The sequence below is a fragment of the Hetaerina americana genome, unplaced genomic scaffold (assembly GCF_022747635.1).
Source record: "Hetaerina americana unplaced genomic scaffold, ioHetAmer1.1.p SCAF_3, whole genome shotgun sequence".
NCBI classification, from domain to species: domain Eukaryota; kingdom Metazoa; phylum Arthropoda; class Insecta; order Odonata; family Calopterygidae; genus Hetaerina; species Hetaerina americana.
Window position 1 is genome coordinate 60448204 of NW_027286874.1, and position 20315 is coordinate 60468518.

At 40.0% G+C, this 20315-nt stretch overlaps 1 protein-coding gene across 2 annotated transcripts in view; it reads right to left on the reverse strand.

Annotated features, from left to right (window-relative positions):
• Positions 1–14735, reverse strand: part of LOC139690077 (V-type proton ATPase 116 kDa subunit a 1-like) — a 62345-nt gene extending 47610 nt beyond the window's left edge. For both annotated transcript variants that reach the window (XM_071587279.1, XM_071587278.1), the window contains exon 1: positions 14441–14735. The gene's annotated coding sequence lies outside the window, so the exon portion shown is untranslated. The remainder of the gene's footprint in view (positions 1–14440) is intronic.
• Between the last annotated feature and the right edge of the window lie 5580 nt (positions 14736–20315).

Below are 20315 nucleotides of genomic sequence, written 5' to 3' on the forward strand. Positions count from 1 at the left end.
GTCTTTACCGGGTTTGGGGATGAGAAGGACTTTGCCAGTTTTCCAGGTGTCGGGATAGTAGGATTGAAGGTAGCAGTGGTTGAATAGGTCAGAGAGAATAAGGGAGAATTTGGGGACTGAAGAGGCAGATTTGAGCAATTTATTAGGGATTTTATCAAGGCCAGGAGCAGTATGAAGAGGTAGGGTATTGATGATGGATTGGATTTCAGATGCATCGGTGATGGGGGGAAGGTCGGGTGGGTTATATGGGAGGAAGCTCAGTGATTCGTCAATTTTGTCTTCAGTTAAGGAAGGGGAATTGTCCAAAGTCATAACCGTCTGCAGGATGTCAGCTTGAATTTCCACTTTAGCTTTTGGGTCAAATATGTATGTATTGTCATGTTTTAATGGCGGGGAGAAAATTTTGTTGCGTTTTCTGAGGGAACGTGAAATGGACCAAGTGGAGTTGTCGTTAAAGTTTAATTTGGATAGGTGGGTTTCCCAGGATTTGGATTTAAATTTGGATATTTCAGATTTTGTAAGGTTGCTTAAGCGGGAGTATTCGTGTTTGTAACAGGGGATTCGGGATTGCTGCCAGCGTCGGCGCGCAGCATTTCTGGCAAGGATGATATTTTTAATGTGTTGCGGAAGGGAGAATTTGGATGAATGATTGTTGGGGACAATTTTCGTTATTTTGCTGAGGGCGTCATGGAGCGTGTTAGTCAGGAGAACGGCTCGGGAGTTCAAGTCTTCGTAAGTTGGGTTTAGTAGGGGGGTCAGGGGATCTAGTAGAGTGGAGAGGGTGTCAGGAAGTCTGGGCCAATCAGTCAGTTGTTTTTTTGGAAGGATGTCAAGAATGGGATTAAGAGGGATGGAGAATAGGATAGGTAGATGGTCGGAGCTGAAGTCATGAATCACTGAGGGGGGATCAAAAAACGGAAGGTTGAGGGATATGGCAATGTCAAGGATGTCACTTCTTGCTTTCGATTGCGGCGGGAAATGAGTGGGTTCTAGAGGGGAAAGGATGGACACAGGCTTAAAGGAGATGAAGGACTGGAGAATGCGGCCGTTGTTGTTGGAGGAATGGCAGCCCCAGTTTTGATGTTTACAGTTCCAGTCGCCGACGAACAAGGACCTGCTATGTAATGAAAACAGTTTCCCCAGGTCATCCCTGCTCAGGGGGTGAGAGGGGGGATGGTAAATCGAGTATAAGTGTAAATTGCCTTGTGGAGTGTGCAGTGTGATACCAAGAGCCTCTATATTGCTGAGGACAGGAGAAGGAAGTGGGGTGTGGTTCAAACCTTTTTTAATGAGGACTGCAACTCCTCCTCCAGGAGTGGTTCTGTCAAGTCTGTAGCAGGTGTAGTTAGGAAAGTGTAGGGAAATGTGAGGTTTAAGGAAGGTTTCTTGTAGGAGTATGATGTCAGTGGCATGTTCAGAAGCGTATTTTTGTAGTTCAATTTTTTTGTTAATGATGCTGTTGCAGTTCCAGGAGAGAATCGTGATGTGGTTGAGTGTGTGAGTATGTGGTCTGTTTAGTGTGTTCATGGTTCAGTCTGGAGGAGGAGGATTTGTTCTAGAATGAATAACTTTTTTTCTTTAACAGATGAAAGGGAGGACATTCTAACCCAGATGTCTCTAAAAAAAGAGTTGAGGGAGGATTGTTCGGACGATTCTTGAAGGTGGTCAACATTAGTTACTGAGTGGGAAGCAGGGGAAGGTGAAGGAGACGGGAGGGAAGGATGGTTATGAAGGGCTGCAGAGTAAGACTGAGTTAACGGTTTGGGAATGGGAGCAGGGGAGAAGTGGGCTGGTTTTCCTAGGCGCAAGATCATGGTCGCTTTAGCTTTCTTGTGGACGGGACAGCCTCTATAGTTGGCCGTGTGGTCACTTTGGCAGAGAAGGCATTTAGCCGGGGTGTCCGGTGATTTCACGCATTCTGAGGAGGCGTGAGGACCGCCGCAGCGGACGCAGTTCGGAGGGAGAGTGCAATGGTTTTTGGTATGGCCTAGGGCCTGACACCTGTGGCATTGAACGGGCTGAAGGGGTTTGCGGAAGTAGTCTACTTTTATTGCAAGACCGAGCAAGTTGGAAAGGGATAAGAAGGCTTGAGGGTCGATAGCGCTTTCTGCGATGATATGGCATGTACGCGTTGGGTATTTCGCGACAGAGAGGGTACCAGACGCTCGCACTGCGTCAGAAGGTCTAGTGGACCATATTCTGTGGACCGATATGATTTGGAAGCCTTTAAGTTTAAGCTCGCCAAGAATTTCCTCCTCTGTGATAGAGGGGAAGAGACCGCGTAGGGCAAACTCTTTCCTTCGCTCACCCTGAAGCTGGTACGTCACATACGGGACAGATTTTTCCTTTAATAGGGACGAAACCACTTTGAAGTCAGCCACGGAGATGCATTTTATAACTGCAGAGGAGGGCCCAGTTGAGTGACAAATCGGGGGAGACTGGCAAGCTTTGGAGATGTCAGCATGAAGTGCTGACCAGTTTGAGGTATCTTCCAGTTTAATGGGAGGAATTCTAATCTTTTGATTATTAGGGCCATTGGTTATTAAGCTGCTTGACGGGGAGATTGGGGTTGTACTGATTGGGGGGATACTGGGCTCAGAAGTAGTCGGGCCCTGTGCGCTTTGAGATTCTTCTGGGAGGGAAGTAAGGGGATCAAATCTGTTGCTGGTCAAGGGCATAGATGAATGGGAGGAATTCTTGGTGCTTCTAGTTCTTTTAGAAGGACCTTGGACTTGGAAATCTTGATCGGTGGGGGGAGGTAAAACAATGTTACTGGAGGCTGAGGGCAAAGAGTTGATTAGATTAGGGTTCTTGTCCAGGAGGGAATGGAAGAGAGCTTTCTTTTCCTCCTCAGGCAAGGCTGTGATTACATTAATCAAGTCGAAGTTATGAGGGGGTAATGGATCGGGTTTTTTTGTTGACCTAGCAGCCATTCTGGTGCTATATACTGTGATCGGGATTTCAGAGTCGGTTGATTTCGGCATTTCAATGTAGCTCTAGTACGGAAACCACATGATGAAGTATAAATTTAGGTGGAGGTACGGCAAGTAAATTAATTAACAAGTAAGGGGGAAGTTCAGCCCTAAGAAGTGGACCCTTCGGTTCGACAAGGCGTGCAGTGGAGGTGCAAGCCCTCTGCCAGGTCTCCCCGAACAAGACGACCAAGAATGTAATGACCGTGAGTGAGCACCACCCGGGGGTGAGAAGAGGGGACTGGTTAGCCCTCCCCACCAGGCGCCTCAGTCACTTGGTATTATTAACGACTAGAGCTAAAATAGCGTTCCGGGCAATGATATTTTTTGTTTGGTCCTAAAAAGGGCCGAAAAAACCACGTGGGTTCACGAGCAAATATGGCCCTAAAAAGGTCCGTGCAATTCGTAAATATAGATGTGTCCAGTGAAGAGCTGAGGTCGTTGCCGGGAGAGAAGAGTAGTCCAGAAGGTCGAGGTCGATGTGCAGAGCGTCCAGAGTTGTCCAAGAATAAGCAGGGTCAGCCAGGAGAAAAGTCAAAGTTCCGGTCCGATCGAGAATAAGTGAGAAGGTTCCCCGTAGGCAGGGAAATCTCCGCTAGAAGATCTGCGCTCCTTCTTCGCCAAGTCTACGACGTCACCAAGTCACCAAGTCACCACCCTAACAGAATATCCCCATTTCTTTTCATGCTTAGTCCATTTACTTATCCCGTGGACTTCCTCGCGGCGCCATCAATTTTAATATGTTAATAGCAGACATTACCTATGTCTACAGTTATGTCGCATTAATATGTTGTGTGAAATTAAAAAAAAATGCATTAAGTATTTTGCTAAAGAAAGGAAAACGTAGTAGAACGAAGCGTAGCGACGGGGGAAGAGAGACGCTTGTTGGAAGAAATGTAAAGGATTTCTCCAAAGGATTGGCGACAAAACGCGGAAGAATGTGACTGCAGCGAGTACGCTAGACGAGCGACATGGGGGAGGAAGAGAATAGGCATGTTGGGTGGTATGAGGGGAGGCAAAATGTAAACGGACTTGAGGATGAGTTAAATGTAGTTTGGGGTGAGGTTGTGTCTTGGGCGTGACTAAGAAATGTAGGGGTTTTCAGTGTGCCCATCCATAAGCTACGACATACATTTTAACAGTACATGTATACCTGATAAATTCGATGGGATGTTGAGGAAAACGAAAAAGAACACAGAAAAGTCAGTACAATAAATATATTTTTAGTTTAATTAGTAACAGAAAATTCCATACAGGGATATCAGCTGAATCTCTAATGAAAACGTACCTACGCGCTAAATATAGCAAATTTATTTATTTACGGTGCTGAGAAATAACAAAAAGAGAAGAAATATAATTCAACACATTAAACGCATAGAGTACATAAAGTACAAACATCTCAGGGCTCATTTCCTCCGAACGTTATTTCGACATTGTTAGCAGTTGAATCTCCATCATTCATCACGCTGTTAATCATTAGCGATCTAAAGATAATCTGACTCAGAAAAATAACGGATTTGTTTCTGATCTTTCCCATCCTGGCACAAGGAAACAAACCCATGGGTAAAAATTGGGCAAACTATGTAAAAGTTCAGAATTCATCGAAATTTCATCACCGTGTTGGAGCAAAAGGGTCTTCGTTGACTGAGTTCCACGAAGCAGGCACTTCACATCATATTTGATTCACTGAATATTTAATTGAGCCTATTCAATCCAAGATTCGGTTAGGTAGACTAATTGAAATCCAGCAAGAACCTCTCTCTATCAAGTAACTATAATCCACTATCAATGGCTGCATTGGGCATTGGATGATAGCATTTATTGGGAAAATACCTCCTCGAACTTTAAATTTTCCTTCAAGGAGGCTATGGTTCTTAGAGAATAATTTAATTTTTCAAACTAATTATCTGGATCGGACTAACTGGCCTTATTACCAAAACCAATCTTATTTTTATCCATACTCATCATCTAAGAATTGATATTTACCATCATCTTGCGAATCTGCTTCATGACTCAAGACAAACAGCATAATTAAGTTCAACATACGTAATTTTAATTTTACACACCAGATCAAGCTAGCACTTCTACAAAAGTCGCACAGAATTCATTGAAATTATGTATTCGGCATACATTTTCAACTGATTTCATAAGCTGTGCCAAAAGAAAATCTGCACCTTTTCTTAAATATAATCTATATATTTAAGTATTTTAAGAGTAACTACTGGATTGTATCAGCACTTATTATTCGGTAATTAAAACCCCTTCACGATGAAATCTTTTTCTACGAATAATCGTAGAGGAATTAATCAGAAACAAATGTTGCAACAGCGGGGAACAGTGTTTTTCATCGCTTTGACGCCTCATTTTCTATCGAAATACATCGAAGAATGTCTACTTATCAATTCATTCTAACTCGTTTTAACTAAGCCTTCAATTTATTACAATTAAAGGTACCGAGCGACATGACTTGAAATCAATTTATGACAACAACGGCTATCTACAATTTAACATCCGAGTTACTATTTTCAGATCATAAGAATCCTTCCATAGTTTACTAAAACTTAGGCAACATGCTTTGTTATAAGCTCTTTTAAATTTTATCTCTTAGATGAATTTTTAAATTACAATTCTCTCATTTGTACCTTTCATTGCAATAATTAATGGTTAAAGAGGTAGAGAATAATTCCTCAAAGATTTGCTTAAAGAGACTATCTAATTTTTTGAAAAGTTAAAAATAAATAAAATAAAAAAATCGCAGAATGTGTAAATTACCACGATTCGGGCACACAAAATCCTGAACATCCTTCATAGAAATTACTTGATTATATATTTTAAGTTTTCAAAACATTTCCAAAGATATTAATTGGTTTCACATGCTAGATAGGTGCTGGAGAATGTGGCCTAGAGCTACCACTATCTCGATCCGTATCCTTCTATCACTTTCTCAACGCACTTCATTAGAATGCGACGAAGCTGCGGGAGCGCGACTTTTTCCAGTCACGAGCACCCGTCCTGGAGTAATCGAGGGAAATACTGCTTGTAATGCGCCTTCTAAACATTCATCCAGACGGTTGAAACGCGTTTGCAGTCACTATCACCTACATCTTCCTCGCGAGCATTAACGGGGTTTAGGCGGAAAGGGGCTGTAAGTCTTCTTCAGTCTCCATTCCAGGAAATAAAACGGCTCGAATGCCAAGTAAGGCAACAAGGGAAACGTTGTACGAAGGATGGAATTAAATCAAACGCATGTTACCGGAGAGAAAGGCTCATTCAAGAAGAGAACACCATTACTGCCGTGATTAGTTAGGTCTGTACTTAGCATAGCCTTTGACATGATTCTTCCTATTGTCACGTCTCCAAGACTTGGGATAAGATATCTTTTCACCAATATATATTTATAATTCTGAACAGGTATTCTTTTACAAATAATTACCATCGACGTTGCCTAGGCATAGCTTTAGACAGTGACATAAAGAGACAAATGAACTCATCCGAAAAAACGATTTTTATAAGTAGTCATTTAACACTATAACTATTACCAATATAGTTTGTAGTGAGCGTTAATTACGCTACAAATGCGTTGGATGACTTTTAAAGCGCATTCAACTGATTAAATGGATAAATCAATTGCATATAAAAAACTTTTAAGATTGTTAGTAAGTTTAGGAATATTTCAGTACCCTTTGTTCTAATATGATAATATATTTAAGTAGAAATCGATCCATATATACTCTCTAAACTTAGTACGTGGAGTAACCTGTGAAGTGTGAATGACAAAATATATTCCAGTATATCAATCAAATCATTAAATATTTCCTTTAATGCTATTGAAGTGAGGGTTCGAGGCAAGAAACTGAAGGCAAATTGAAGTTATTTACTGAAGAAATATCATCTCTTAATAATGTACGTATAATTACGGAATGTTCTTATTCTTGGAAAACTATCCGCATTGATGAATATTAATCGAATTTTTGGTCTTGTACCACTTTCTTCCAGAGACCTCCCTCTTCCCCAGCAGGTATAGCGATATTCTCTTTTTAATGAACATGCTACCGTGTCCTAACATTTCCACAGAACATTCTTCAAAACATTGATAAGTGATTAATAAAATGCTGCCATACTCCCAAATGTTTCTTGGGCAATAGCAATATTCGGATTTTATGGGCATCAACTAATTAATTTATAAATGAACTTTGCTGAAGACAGAAAGTGACTTTTGATTCGAGCAGGACCAATACTAGTGGTGGCTGTTTCCGCACCAATTAGTGACTCTGGGCTAAAAGAATGCTAATCAACACATGACTTGAGTCAATTAGTAACTCCCTCGAGTGAAAAGCGGTTGATGCACGCTCCCTAACCATCCTACTTCCAGTAAAAAAAGGAAAGGGGCTTTATTCACAGGAATGTGGTATTTTAATTATCCTTTTAATCCGACGACACTCCAATAATAATGGAATACTTATTAGATTTACACACAGGCTAATTAACAACCACTAATATGAGGTTCGTTTAGGTTCTAAGGTCTTCTAATTTCTTCCGATAAACTACTCCAACTATAATTCAGAACAATTCGACACTTACGTCATTTCTCAGCATATAACCTCAGTATGAAGATATAAACATTCAAAGTCACCATGATCGCAGAGAACGTTTCTTTTGGGGTCCTTTTGGGCAACAGGAAATACCGGCTGGTCCGTGTCCAAGGCTTCTTGGGTTCGTTGTCCCATAAAAGCCAATCTTCTACGAACTGTCTCATCCACGAACGCACATCGTTCACATCCATAGCACCAAGAGGAGAAAACGGATGAAGACGCTGTTCTTGTACACAAAACGACACCATTTTAAGCATTGAAAACGTTCTCCCTCTAGAGGAAGCCTTACGACTCATGCGCACTGTACAGTGTAGGCCTTTTATTCACAAAGAATTCCCGCATGTTTTAAACTCAAACACATCTTTCTAACTACTTCCAGGGCCGAGAAAAAATTGCGTGTTCTAAGAACTGGAATACGCCTAGTATATGACCAGTAATGTTTTTGAAAAACATTTAATGTTGCTAAATGCAAAGATATGACCAAAAACCTTTAGATTAATTTTGGCCAAGATGAGAGGTCTTTGTTAAGACTTAAGAAAAACCTTAAAGATTCATTGATTATTTTCAGGCTAACTCCTTCCGGCGTATTACATGCTTTACGATACTCAATCTAAAATGTTTGCAAGGTTTGACTGCTTGGCATTTGGTTGGATACCTCAGAGGTGTAAGTCGAAAGAGGATTTCGTCCTTAAATATCCTATTGGATACAATCGTATGCATTTAAAGCAAATTCGTTTTTTGACTAATGCAATGGTCTGTGTCGTGGCAAACATATTTATGCACGGGAAAAAATTAACGGAAGCGTTGATGGAAACAAGAACACTTTTCCAGACGGGTGCCGAAGTACGTGTAATAATGTTGCAACTACCGGATGAATGTTTGGGCAAGAATACTGACATTGTGAAACTATAATTTATACTGCCACTGGGTGTTTTGAGCTGAATATTCATGGCATCTTCATGATAATGGAAGCTGCTCAGCGATATGGGTTTATATTAATGGTAACACAGACAGGTTAAAGCCAAATTCTTTTTTAAGAAAGTATGTGACGCCTGGGGGAATACACATAAGATTATAGAAATAAATTTCGAGATGAGAACATCTGATGCTCAGTGCTGTGAAAGTATTAACCAGATAACGGGAACGGATAGAATAGACCAAAAGCAACCAAAGGAACTAAATGCAATAGGTATCACCTTCGTTAAAAACTTGAGCCCTTCATCGCATTTAACAATAAACTCTATGTTGTTATTTTTTTGTTCTTTTGTGCAATTAGTTGATCGTTCCTACTCATTTTCCCACAGTGTAGAATTATTCGGTATACTAAGAGGGCTGTATAATTTTATTTATATAATTAGATATAAAATCTAGCACTCACTGCAATAAATTGTGATTGATTCTACCATGAATAGTAACACTGATATTCCAAAACTAAAATAAGAGCATCTTTTTAAAATTAGGCATGCACCTTTAGAAGGGCCGGTAATTGGATTCCCCGGGTAATATTCGAAACATTACACAAAAATATTTCTATGCTTTTTTATCAGGTGATGGCACATTTTCCGAAACTATAGTGTATTCTTAAGATTTATGAATCCAAAACAATTTGCTTAAAATATTACCCGAGATGCTTGAGCATTCCTTCCCTCGTGCGCGCCACAGTAATTGGCAGGGAATCCTCGTGCTTCAGAAAAAACACTGCGGGTTATATCTCCACTTAAGGATTAGTCATAACGGCAATTGTGTATTCATAGAATTAAATTTAGAATATGGGTTTCGCCAAGATCTACATGGAATTGAACCGTGCGATCTCATTTATGCACGACTGATTTTAAAAGAAAATAGAAGAACGCCGGAGCCGCTCCTCCGCTGAATGTGGTCTTCAGCTCGGCTTTGATATCGTTTTTCCGAATGTATATGATGAAATTACAAATCAAAGCCAAGGTATTACCAAATGAAATTTTACTTATTTTCCTAGATTTTTCGGTGAATCTCACGTATTACAACTATTACATTATTACCAAATGTGGCACATACAGACTATAATTTTCATTACAAGGGTGTTTCGAGTTATATCTATAGGAACAACATGCTAGCTTCCACAAATATCCTCAACACGCCCATTTCGTATTGAACGAAATCCACAAACATAGCTCGAATAGTCTTGTGCGGTGATCCGAATTTTGGAGGGAGAAGGTTCTACAAGGACGGAAAGGCGGAAACGATCATAACTATCGCTTTGAAAAATTTGTAATAACTCTCTAAAAGATATAAGGCTGATGACTCACGGTTCTAGAGGACGCAGGCCCGCCCAAAAACCAGAAAACGAAAAGATACGTCTTACAGATAACTAGAATAAAGCGCTTTTTCTAGGAATAAAATAGCAAGATAAAAAAAAGCCTTTTCTGCGACATTTTTTAACCCTACATGACATGGCCAATGACACAGTACATGGAAAATTAATATAATCATTATTTTTTACACTTAAGTCTTGGTAGCTTTTTTATAGGAATGCGTGAATATTGATGACTAGTTAATGATAATATTTATTGAGATTTTGTCACTTGTGGTACCTGAATTTTTGAGAAAGTATCCTTTATCAGGAGATGGGGACGTGGAGAAAACATCGGTGGAGTCGGATGAATGAAAGTGAACCACTCAAGTTTCCTTTCGTCCTTTATTTTCTGAATTTGATTTGTCCAGAGGATCAATTAATTAATAAATAGCGTTACCTAATACAGTTGACTTAAATTTTTCGTCAATGCTTCGCCCTCAACGTATGAAGATCATAGATTCGGGTGTGATATTAGCTCCACGTAAAAACTGTAGTCTACCATAATATCACGTCGGAAATGAATTAGCGAAGTGGTGTTTTCCTGAGAGACCACTTTACAAATAATGCAGAGAAAGTTGGGATTGTCCTGCGCCTGTGCTTGGGTGAGATGAGAGCGTTTAAAAGGAAGACAGAACTGGGATGTCCGAACTGACTTTGAGGACGGGTGATTGATGACTATACTAAACTAAATTAAAATCTCCTCATACATCCTCTCTCTCACTCCCGGGAGTCGGCCGTTTCTGATCCTCATCATTTAAGTATTTCGATGGTTGTCACCATTCTGCATCGAAGAGCATAATACAGGACATCGCTTCTACTCGGAGAGAACTAGCCTCACTCTTTGTGACATATTTTTTTCCGAAATCGTCGCTTTTAATACTAACTATATTTTAACATTCTAGGGCCATATCACATCAGGATAATAAGCTGAGGACGGAAAGGTAAAATAATCGTGCTCAAGAGGTTTAAACTGAGGTAAACTCTGTATAATTTATAATGGGTTTCAAAAATGTTATCAAAGACTAATACAAGGAGAGTAAGTTGTCTGCATTTGCTTAAATTGTACATGTAGTCTATGCGATCATTTTATCGCTGGATTCGACAGAAAACGTTGGAGCCAATCAGAAATCCCTCCGGCATTGGCCTAAATATGTTCTTCAAGAGGAACCAAGTAGGTACAGCATGCCCCCAAGTTTTATCAAAGCGTTTTAGGTATAGGTACTTAAGGAACGGAAAGGTACACACAGAGAGCAGTTTTTAAAATACTAGAGTCTGATTACTTGACCAACAATTAGGAATTCCCAGTGAGCGTGGATGGAAGTGTCAAGCAAACGTCCAGAGATAACACGAGAGATATAAGAAATGGAAGGTCAGGCGCACTTCGGACAATTATCTCTCAACGTAGACCTGAATCGCAAAAATGAAGTCGGAAGCGTGCAGCCAGTAAACATGTGACTACATTCAAAAGCCTTCCCGCCTCCACGCAACTTTACAGGGATTGATCATCCTCCGAATGAGAACGTATGTTTCCTTTCCTCGGACTGATTCCGTTTTTAGTTCAATCTGTGAAAAAACCTGTCGGCATTGTGCAAGCCAAGCATCTCTGTCAAAGTATAATTGATGAGACACTTAAAAAGGTACACGTGAAAGATTGAGTAGCTGTAAAGTAAATCATTACTTCAGAATGTAATGCGTCAATCACAGCAATTTTTAACATATTTTCAGATTCAAATTTGCCGCGTCATAGTAGAAGTTCAAAAATTGAAGAGTTGTATAACTTGCTCATATGAGAACTAGTTTCATAAAATGTACTTAATTGAATATTGTCGCAGTGCCAAACCAAGTTAAAAATAAGTCATTCATATTTTTACTAAAAAGTATATTTTTACGTCATCAGCTACGTAAACAACTTCTGGAAACCTTTCACTTCTACAACTCGGGTTATAATTTTACGAAAATTTGAATATGTTTCAATAATTTCGCAACGACGACTGAGAGTTCTTAACATGAAAGATCGCATCACACTATCCAACTAAATCGTTATTTTTGATTGCAAATATCAGCTTGTAAAGATGTGAAATAAACTTCCTGAATCACAAAAGAATTCCTTTAGTGCAGTAATATTGACAAAATAAAATATACTCATGGCCTTGACAAAAAATTACCAATTATATCTTCTATTGGGAACAAAATCATCATCTACCGCAAAGAATACTCTTGTATTGGAAGTCCTATGGCAGGATCACTTCTCTTGTCGCAAACCGAATTATATCTTCAAATTCGATAGGGAATAAAAATTTTAAATAATACTTAACTATTTTCACTAAAACAGATGCTTCATAAATTTCTCAATAGCAAAAATATGTGTGATTCATGCACTGTGTCATTCATAGACTCCGAGGGTAGAGTAACGATTAGAATAGCGTACTAAGAAAAACTGGTATGCTACCATACTAACATCAGACCATAAAAGGGGAAAGCATACTCAAAATATTGCAAATGTGTTAAATAAACTAAATAAAACTTTGCTGACACTCATACTGGGGAAATGATCTGATAAAAAGGTTAAGAAGGGCTATTATTTCACGTGAATTTTCATGAGACTCTGTGCTAAAGGATATTATTATATAATTGAATATGATACAAAGTCTATTTTGTTCAAAATAATTATGAACTAACATAAAATGATACAGGATTAACAAAATGTCTGGGACGAGAGCCACTGGAAGCATAAGCATAGATTATCCTTCTAAATACGCTATATTAGTAAGAACCTTGTAATTTACAGACGCAGTACCCACAGCTTAAATACTAGGAATAAACTTTGGATGTAAAACTACCAAACATTAAATTTGTGTAATTTGTGAAATGAAAGTTTAAAGGTATAATGTAAACACTACTTCACTGATACGTTCTGATTAAGGCTTCAAAATATACAAATGAGTGATGGATACAATATTTTTAAAAGATATAAATTGCACAAGATTGAATATTACTTGAAAAACTATGGCATAATAGGGCCTTGTCCCTGAAGATCGTGTGCTATTCTCAATACAGATTTACATTGAGAGCAATAGGCGATACGTGGAAAGGAAATGGCCTCACTTCAACGACGGTCCTATTACGCGCGGCGAGGCCATTAAAAGGACAAAGCAATCTTTTACTGTCTCACCTGTCAGATGAACCTTCATGTTGATGCCTAAGGAACGGTCACACTAGCAAATAATATATCTCCAGCTGATAGCGTTCCTCAACGCAACCGCAACTAACATTACCTCAGAAAAGTGATGTTAATGACAGAAAAAAATCGAGAGATAAAACATGACAGAAAATGTAGATCGAAGAGACGAAGAAATTATTCCTAATATTTATCCCATTCTCTACGGCTTTGTTTACTTCTGTTTCAATTCTTTTCAAATTTTCGTTTAACTAGTATTTCTATAAATAAACGATATTTTATGTGTGTATGTATATATATAATATGGTTCATTTATATATATATATATATATATATATATATATATATATATACACACACACATAAGTATTATATATACATATACTAGTTAAACGAAAATTTGAAAAGAATTGAAACAAAAGTAAACAAAGCCGTAGAGAATGGAATAAATATTAGGAATAATTTCTTGGCTTTAAACTTTTATATGTGACAAAATGTAAATTTAATGCTGAAGAACCGAAAGAAAAACATTTTTATGAAATGAGAATCATGCAAAAAATCTGAATTCATATTAAATGGGCACAGTTTTTTGGAAATTCAAGTTACCAGTAAGTAAATTTGTAAATAATGACATCACAAATAAATTACCATTTTACGTATCGATGGCAATAAGGAAAAAATTGTAAATTTTCTTTAACATTTGGCGTTTTGATGTAATTTATTGCCTCAGCCATGCCTAAGAGGAAGATGAAGTACCCATTAGAGTTAGAGGAAACTTTGCCATGGCGAGCGTAAGCGTAAAAATTTTTCAAAAACGGTGGGCACAGTACTATATTATACCAGTTATCAGCAGGGGACAAGTTCAATTTTTCCGTTTCCGGATGAAATAACTCTTCCAACATATCCAGCAATTCCATCGGAAATTCGAGGCGGCTTCAAAACCTGATCTTCGAAAATGGGAACGAAAGTGACTCATATGAAGGGATTCTTTCGCATTGAAATCAAATTTCACTCCTCAGGAGCCACCGACGGGTAATACGGCCTTGAACTCATTTACCACGCACATCGAAGGACATTCGCAAAGCCGCGGCCCGCCGGGGCGATTGGCGTCATCTCATTCCGTTAGAAGAAAAACGAAATCGCAGATTTCGTCGGAAATCCACGAGGAACCGGTCCATTAAAGCAGGGAAACTGTCGTCAAGATAAAATTATCGAGAGAAAACTTATCTTCCTAGCACGAGTCGCTCCTAGTATAGACGGCTCCGAGTGGCCGGGTGAGTTAGCCGCAGGGCGAACCAAAACAAAATATAACACAAGATCAGCAACATGTGATAAAACGTAATGAAGGTCATCAAAAACTCACCTTCAGCTGGGCATGACAGTCCAGAAGGTGACCGAGGGCGATGCAGTCGAATATAATATCCTCCGCGGCCAACAAGAAGAGGAGTCCCCGGAACAAAAAACAAACCCACAGAGGCGCGGGCGACCACAAGTTCCGGATTCGGCCCACGAATCGGAGGACAGAGGAGAAAAATGAAAAATCACAACTTAGGCACCGGAGCACTAGGCACTTGAACCACCCTCGAATGCGTCAGTCGCGGCGAAGTGTCCTCGCACCGCGTAGAAAGGGCGATAATTCCCGCTCCCGACGGACCCAGGCGCCGTCGCCACGCCCCCCTCTGCCCTGGCTCCTTCCCCACCCCCCCGCCCCACTCTCGAATTATTCCTCGAAGCTCTCCCTCCCGACACGTTGAGCAATGGACTCCCACACAGCAAGAAGAATAGGAGAGAAAAGTGGGAGAAACGGAGTGTGTGGGGACGTAGAGGCTGACGGGAGACTCCGAGTGGTGGAGTTCAATTCTCCAACAGCCGCGGAGGTTCGGGAAACGCTGGCGAAGTCGGACCGACTCCGTTCTCGAGGAGAATGTGCGGAGTATCTTATCCACTCCGCGATAGCAGCGCAAGTTTCTCTCTCTCTCTCTCTCTCTCTCTCTCTCTCTCTCTCTCTCTCTCAAGCGCACACACGCACCAACACACACACACACGACCTTTCCTCTCCTTCCTCCGGGATTCCGCAGCGGGACAGACGGGCCACGTGGGCTCTGGAGGGGTAGTTTACTCGGGAGCGGGGGTGCGGGAATGAGTGAGGCGGAGAGGGAACGAAGGGGGTGGCGATCCGGAGCGGATAAGCGAAGGTGGTCTCTTGGTGGCTTGATCGTATTGGGGGAGTCGACGGACGCCGGTCAACCACGACGTAGGGGATAGGTGGGTATTTTTGGGTTCGGCACAATCATAGTGAGGAGTTTGGAAGGTGGAGCGCGAGGTCGCGGGCTACTGTTTCCACGGAAGACGGACATGGGATCTCATCTGATGTGGCTAACGCAAGGAACATAGCGCTTAAGTGGGGGATGCAAATCCTAACTAAAAAGATATCGCCGGGATTTGCCCTGACCCTCGGTATTCGTTATGTCGGCAGTATCATACGTCCAAGAAATGGTGTAGATGCCAGTCACCTCCATTTCCAGGCTATCCGTGTCGTACTATATTCTAATCTCGTAAATATGTAATGTATACAGAGGAATGTGTCATTAAATTGAGTATGGACTGCGGGAGGCAGGGAGTGCCCATTTCAGATGGATTCATAACTGGGTGGGGGGGTTCCGGGATTAATCTTGCGTAGGGTTTGCTACTGCACTGTTTCAGCCATTTTTATTAAAACAGTTTAAAATAACCTTTGTAACAAATAAGACATTCAGCAAATTCTCACAAATGAAACTGCCATTTTAGAGAAAAGACTTTGTGGACCTGCTAAAATCTTCCGAAATATTTGTTTCATCCCATCCTATTATGGGGACTGACTATATTCAATAATATTTCCTTAAACCATAAAGGGTGTAAATCCTTGTTGAGTTAAGGAAATATTATTTTTTATGGTCACTCTAAACGAGGCCGTAAGAAGCTCAATTTATCCTTTCCACTATTTAGGGGTCATGACAGTCCAGTGGGTCGAGCTCTGGGCTACTGACCGGGGTTTCGTTCCCTATGGACGCCCTCAGATTCATCCGAGCAGTATACGAGTACTTTTTTGAGTTCCAGACCTCCCTGGGAAACCATAGGCGACGCAGGGAAAGGATCTGGCCACCCTACCCTGATGTGTGAATTTCATGCGCTGTTGAGTTTTAGCACTAGGTGAGACCTACCCTCACCTATCAAACAAACGTTTGAGTCGATCACTGTGGTTTGGTTTTGGTTTTCCCTCATCATTTACTCTAATATCAATTACAAACAAGTTTTCCTTCTTAGTGTTGTAGTTTTTTTCAGTACAAACATGTAACTGAAGTGTGCTTTATGTAATCTTATTGAAAATGCTACCTTCAAACCTAGTTTCTTTTCTGAGAAAAAGGAACCAATTTGATATCAATAATAATAATACGCATATAATTATGTAACATAGGGCTTCATATCTTATATATTCCACGAAAGAAAGGGATCTGCAAAAATACGGACGATGACCTAACGTAATTCAAATAGGACGACTTGCCCAATTCACTGTTAGGACGACCACAAGTTGTGAATTGAGCAATTGGTTGCATGGCGATATTCATTTTTAGTGTCGTAAATAAATTGAAATGGTGGGACATAAGAATATATGGCACAGAATCGCGAGAATTGGAAAATTCAGCAGTATTCAACAGGCTTACAAGTCTAACATGGCAAGCGAGTCCTTTAATCTTGCGTGAAATATTGTTGAATGAACCACGAGTCTGTGTTATATCACATCAACGGACTGAGTTCTGGATGTCGACCGAGTTTTTGACGACAGGAAAAAACGTAGTGATCGCACGTTTACCTCATGGTAACTACCATGTCATTATGCCGTGTTCCACGCCCATCTGCAACCATCCTTTGTTCGAGGGACAGAAGGCCGAATAGCGGAAATGGTGCACGAGCAATCCGGAGCAGCATTCAATCAAAAGTCAACTAAGGATGTAATCGTAGTAAAGGATATATAAGGGAGAGTAAAATACCTTCATTGAATCAATTCAATAAGATTATAAAGCAACTAAAGCTTTTGCCAAACGGTACGAAGCTTATCCTTCGTAATAAATCAATGTAATTCTTCTCTCTATAACAACCGAGTCACAAATAATTATTCTCGTACATGTTGGAAATAAAACTGTAGATTCTTCAAATTCATGTAGTTGCACAGGGTTACGCGATTGAAGAAAAATACGACAGGCAGAGGAAGAAGAGTGAAATCTTTGGCATTATATGAAATGAAGCATCAGTGGTGGGAATGGCATAACTTGAAACTCTCTTAAGGAACATAAAATCTGAGAGAAAAAGAGAAAGAGTAGAAAAAAGAATTTTCCCTGGCAATGAATTTTAGTGGCGGGGAAAAGGACCCAAGTGATGCAATGATTCAGGGACAAGGGAATGAAGAATAACAAGTAAGATTATATTAATTATTAATCACAAAAGGCGTCAAATTCACAGAGATGTAGTGAAATAGGGTTAAACAGTTTTACTATTAACCTTAATGAGATGTTATTATCAGTCTCAACACAGGTAGATCCCTAAGAAGTTCACCTCCCTTTTGATAAATGATTCCTACTTGAACTCAGTGATAGTTAAAGCAGAATTGCAGATAATTTTCCCCCGCTGAATGTTGGTAAACTGAACAATCGATTGGTAATGCCAACTATGGCCAACTACATCTCCCCAAGCTATTTATATGAGGATAGGCAACCAGGATTTGAGGAAATTTAAATACTCCGTAGAGTTTCTAATTCACTTCAGAGTAATAATGAATAAGTAAATACAAGACTATGGGAGACCAAACTCCGACTCCACTGGTGGTCACGGGTTTTGCATAGTTACATGGAAAATGATTAGCGATTTGTAGCTTTGGTTGGGTGTTGCCACGATGTGATATTAATCGGAAGTATTTTTTAGGCAATCTCCACGCACAACGAACGCCACAACCTAGAACTAACAAAGGTTAGAAGCCTAAAATGAATGGATTCGCGTAGCATTAGATATATTCGTGAGTGCAGTGAATTTCACCCGAAAAGAACTCGACTTTGCTAGGGGAGGGGGGGGGGCAGAGGAGTGGGCGCACGAGGAGAGTGAAACTCCGCGGGCACGCGAGAGACGGACGGACTACCATTCCACTTCGCATGTGACCTGCCGAGAGATTTACGAGGAGAAGAGAACGTCGCTACTCGACCGTTTTATTGGGATTGATGGCGAGACCCTTCGCTCGGATCGACAAAGCTGAAGGCCTTGGGTTCTTAACCCACTATGGACAGGTTTCATTTGCGCACGCCCCCCCCCCCTCCCGGGAAACCAAAGGGTTCCAATTCTATCCTTTTATTTTCGTCCCACCCCCATTTTAAATGCGGAAAAAAGAAGTCGGGGACCTATTTGGGGCCCCATTAACCATAGACATTGCGTGGAATACTACGTACCTGAAGACCGATTGCACTAGCAGTGGCCCAGGTATTCTCAAAATGAATTTTAAAATTCGGCGGCGAAATTGTGTAGATGTTGAGTGTTTTGTAAGAATTTGAATGGTTAGAATTCTTTGCACTCCAACAGTATAGACAAATCAAAAAAAGGTTTTCGATGAAGGATGTAGGTTCGTCTGATGATGCTATAGAGTAGTGAAAGCGGGTACGAAGTATATTAAAGTTCAAAAAGTAAATATTTAAATCAACTAATTTTAATTTAAAATCAAAGTATCTCCAAGGGTATGCTGCATTTATTTCTCAAAGGGAGTAAGTATTATCTCATTAAACAAAAACAACTGAGTGATGACTCTCCGTCTGAAGAGGATGAAGTACATGAATTTCAAAGTGGCATTTAGCAATGAAGCTGGATGCATTTGAATTGCGATCGTTTACCCGTGATTACGATAGATGAAGGTTTCACTGACAACGGGTGGTGGCATTTTTTCTTCCCCTGAAAAAATTCATACTTTTTCAACTATATTATATGGGAAGAGCTACGCGCTTATATGTTTCCTCTTAGTTCATCGACCAATTAAAAGTTTACCTAAAACGTCCAAAGGGATCGATGCTCCTCCTGAGAACTAAAACTCTCACAGCAATACCAAAAATGCAAGTTACCTATTCCGTCCCATAAAACGCCGACCTCATGGAAAATGTTCAATTCACACTGTTCATGATCTCAAGACGTCACGCAGGGTAATAAGGGATTATAACAAAACGATAGCGATTTTATGAATTCATTTCTACCATTATTGGCCGATATGTTCCTGCTTCAAATTGTCGCCAAATCGCATTATCAAGTAGATCCCCGAAGACATTCTACGGTATAGGATGAGAACGGCCAAATCTTTTTAGCAAAGGAATAAAATATTCGAAAAGAAGTTTCGCTATAGTTAGAAGAAATACGAAGGTGTGCCTTACTTTCGGCGGAATTTTCAGGCATCCCGTGTTTCTACTCCTCCTTCGACAGCTTCAGCTTTTGTTCATCATACAAATATTTACTGCCATCTTCCATGATCTAAACTTACCAATCCACGACCGATAGATAACAAAGGCAAAACAACTCCGAGGCAGTGAACGGGAGATGTGCTGAGAAATTCAGATATTTTATATAGAGATTAAAGTTGAGAGAAAACAACAATTTCCTTCCCCGCAACTTTGATAATCCATTTTCAAAATATATTCGCATTCATTCTAGAATGTCTTTACAACAGCCATTGCTTGTAATGTACGTTAAATGAGAGTCGCTTAAATTCATTTTCTGTGGTGTTATAAATTAAGTAAAAGTATTCTTTTGCATTTGAATTTCATTCGGGATTAAATACCGATCCAAACCTTCTACATCTACTTAAAATTCCAGGCACATTTTTGTTCGTGAGCAAGGATCTTGTAATTGAACCTCCTGAACTCTATAGAAAATTTAACTGAGATGCACCATTTCGCAGGAGAGCTGCAGTGATTCAACGTAAAATCCATGTAAATAAAAATTTCGATATTCACATTAATCATCTTTCTCAATTGTTTGAAACAGAATATTTCATTGTGAAATCTTCATCGAGACGCCTTATCAGTCGGATGTAACCAATCTACAACAAGAACAATCACAACACAAAATAAAAATTCTCGGTGTTTCCCAAGATGACAATGCGTCTGGCAAGTGAGTAGCTATCATGCAACTTTCTCCCGAACAGGTTTCATAATAATGCTTTAACGGTAGTGACGTAT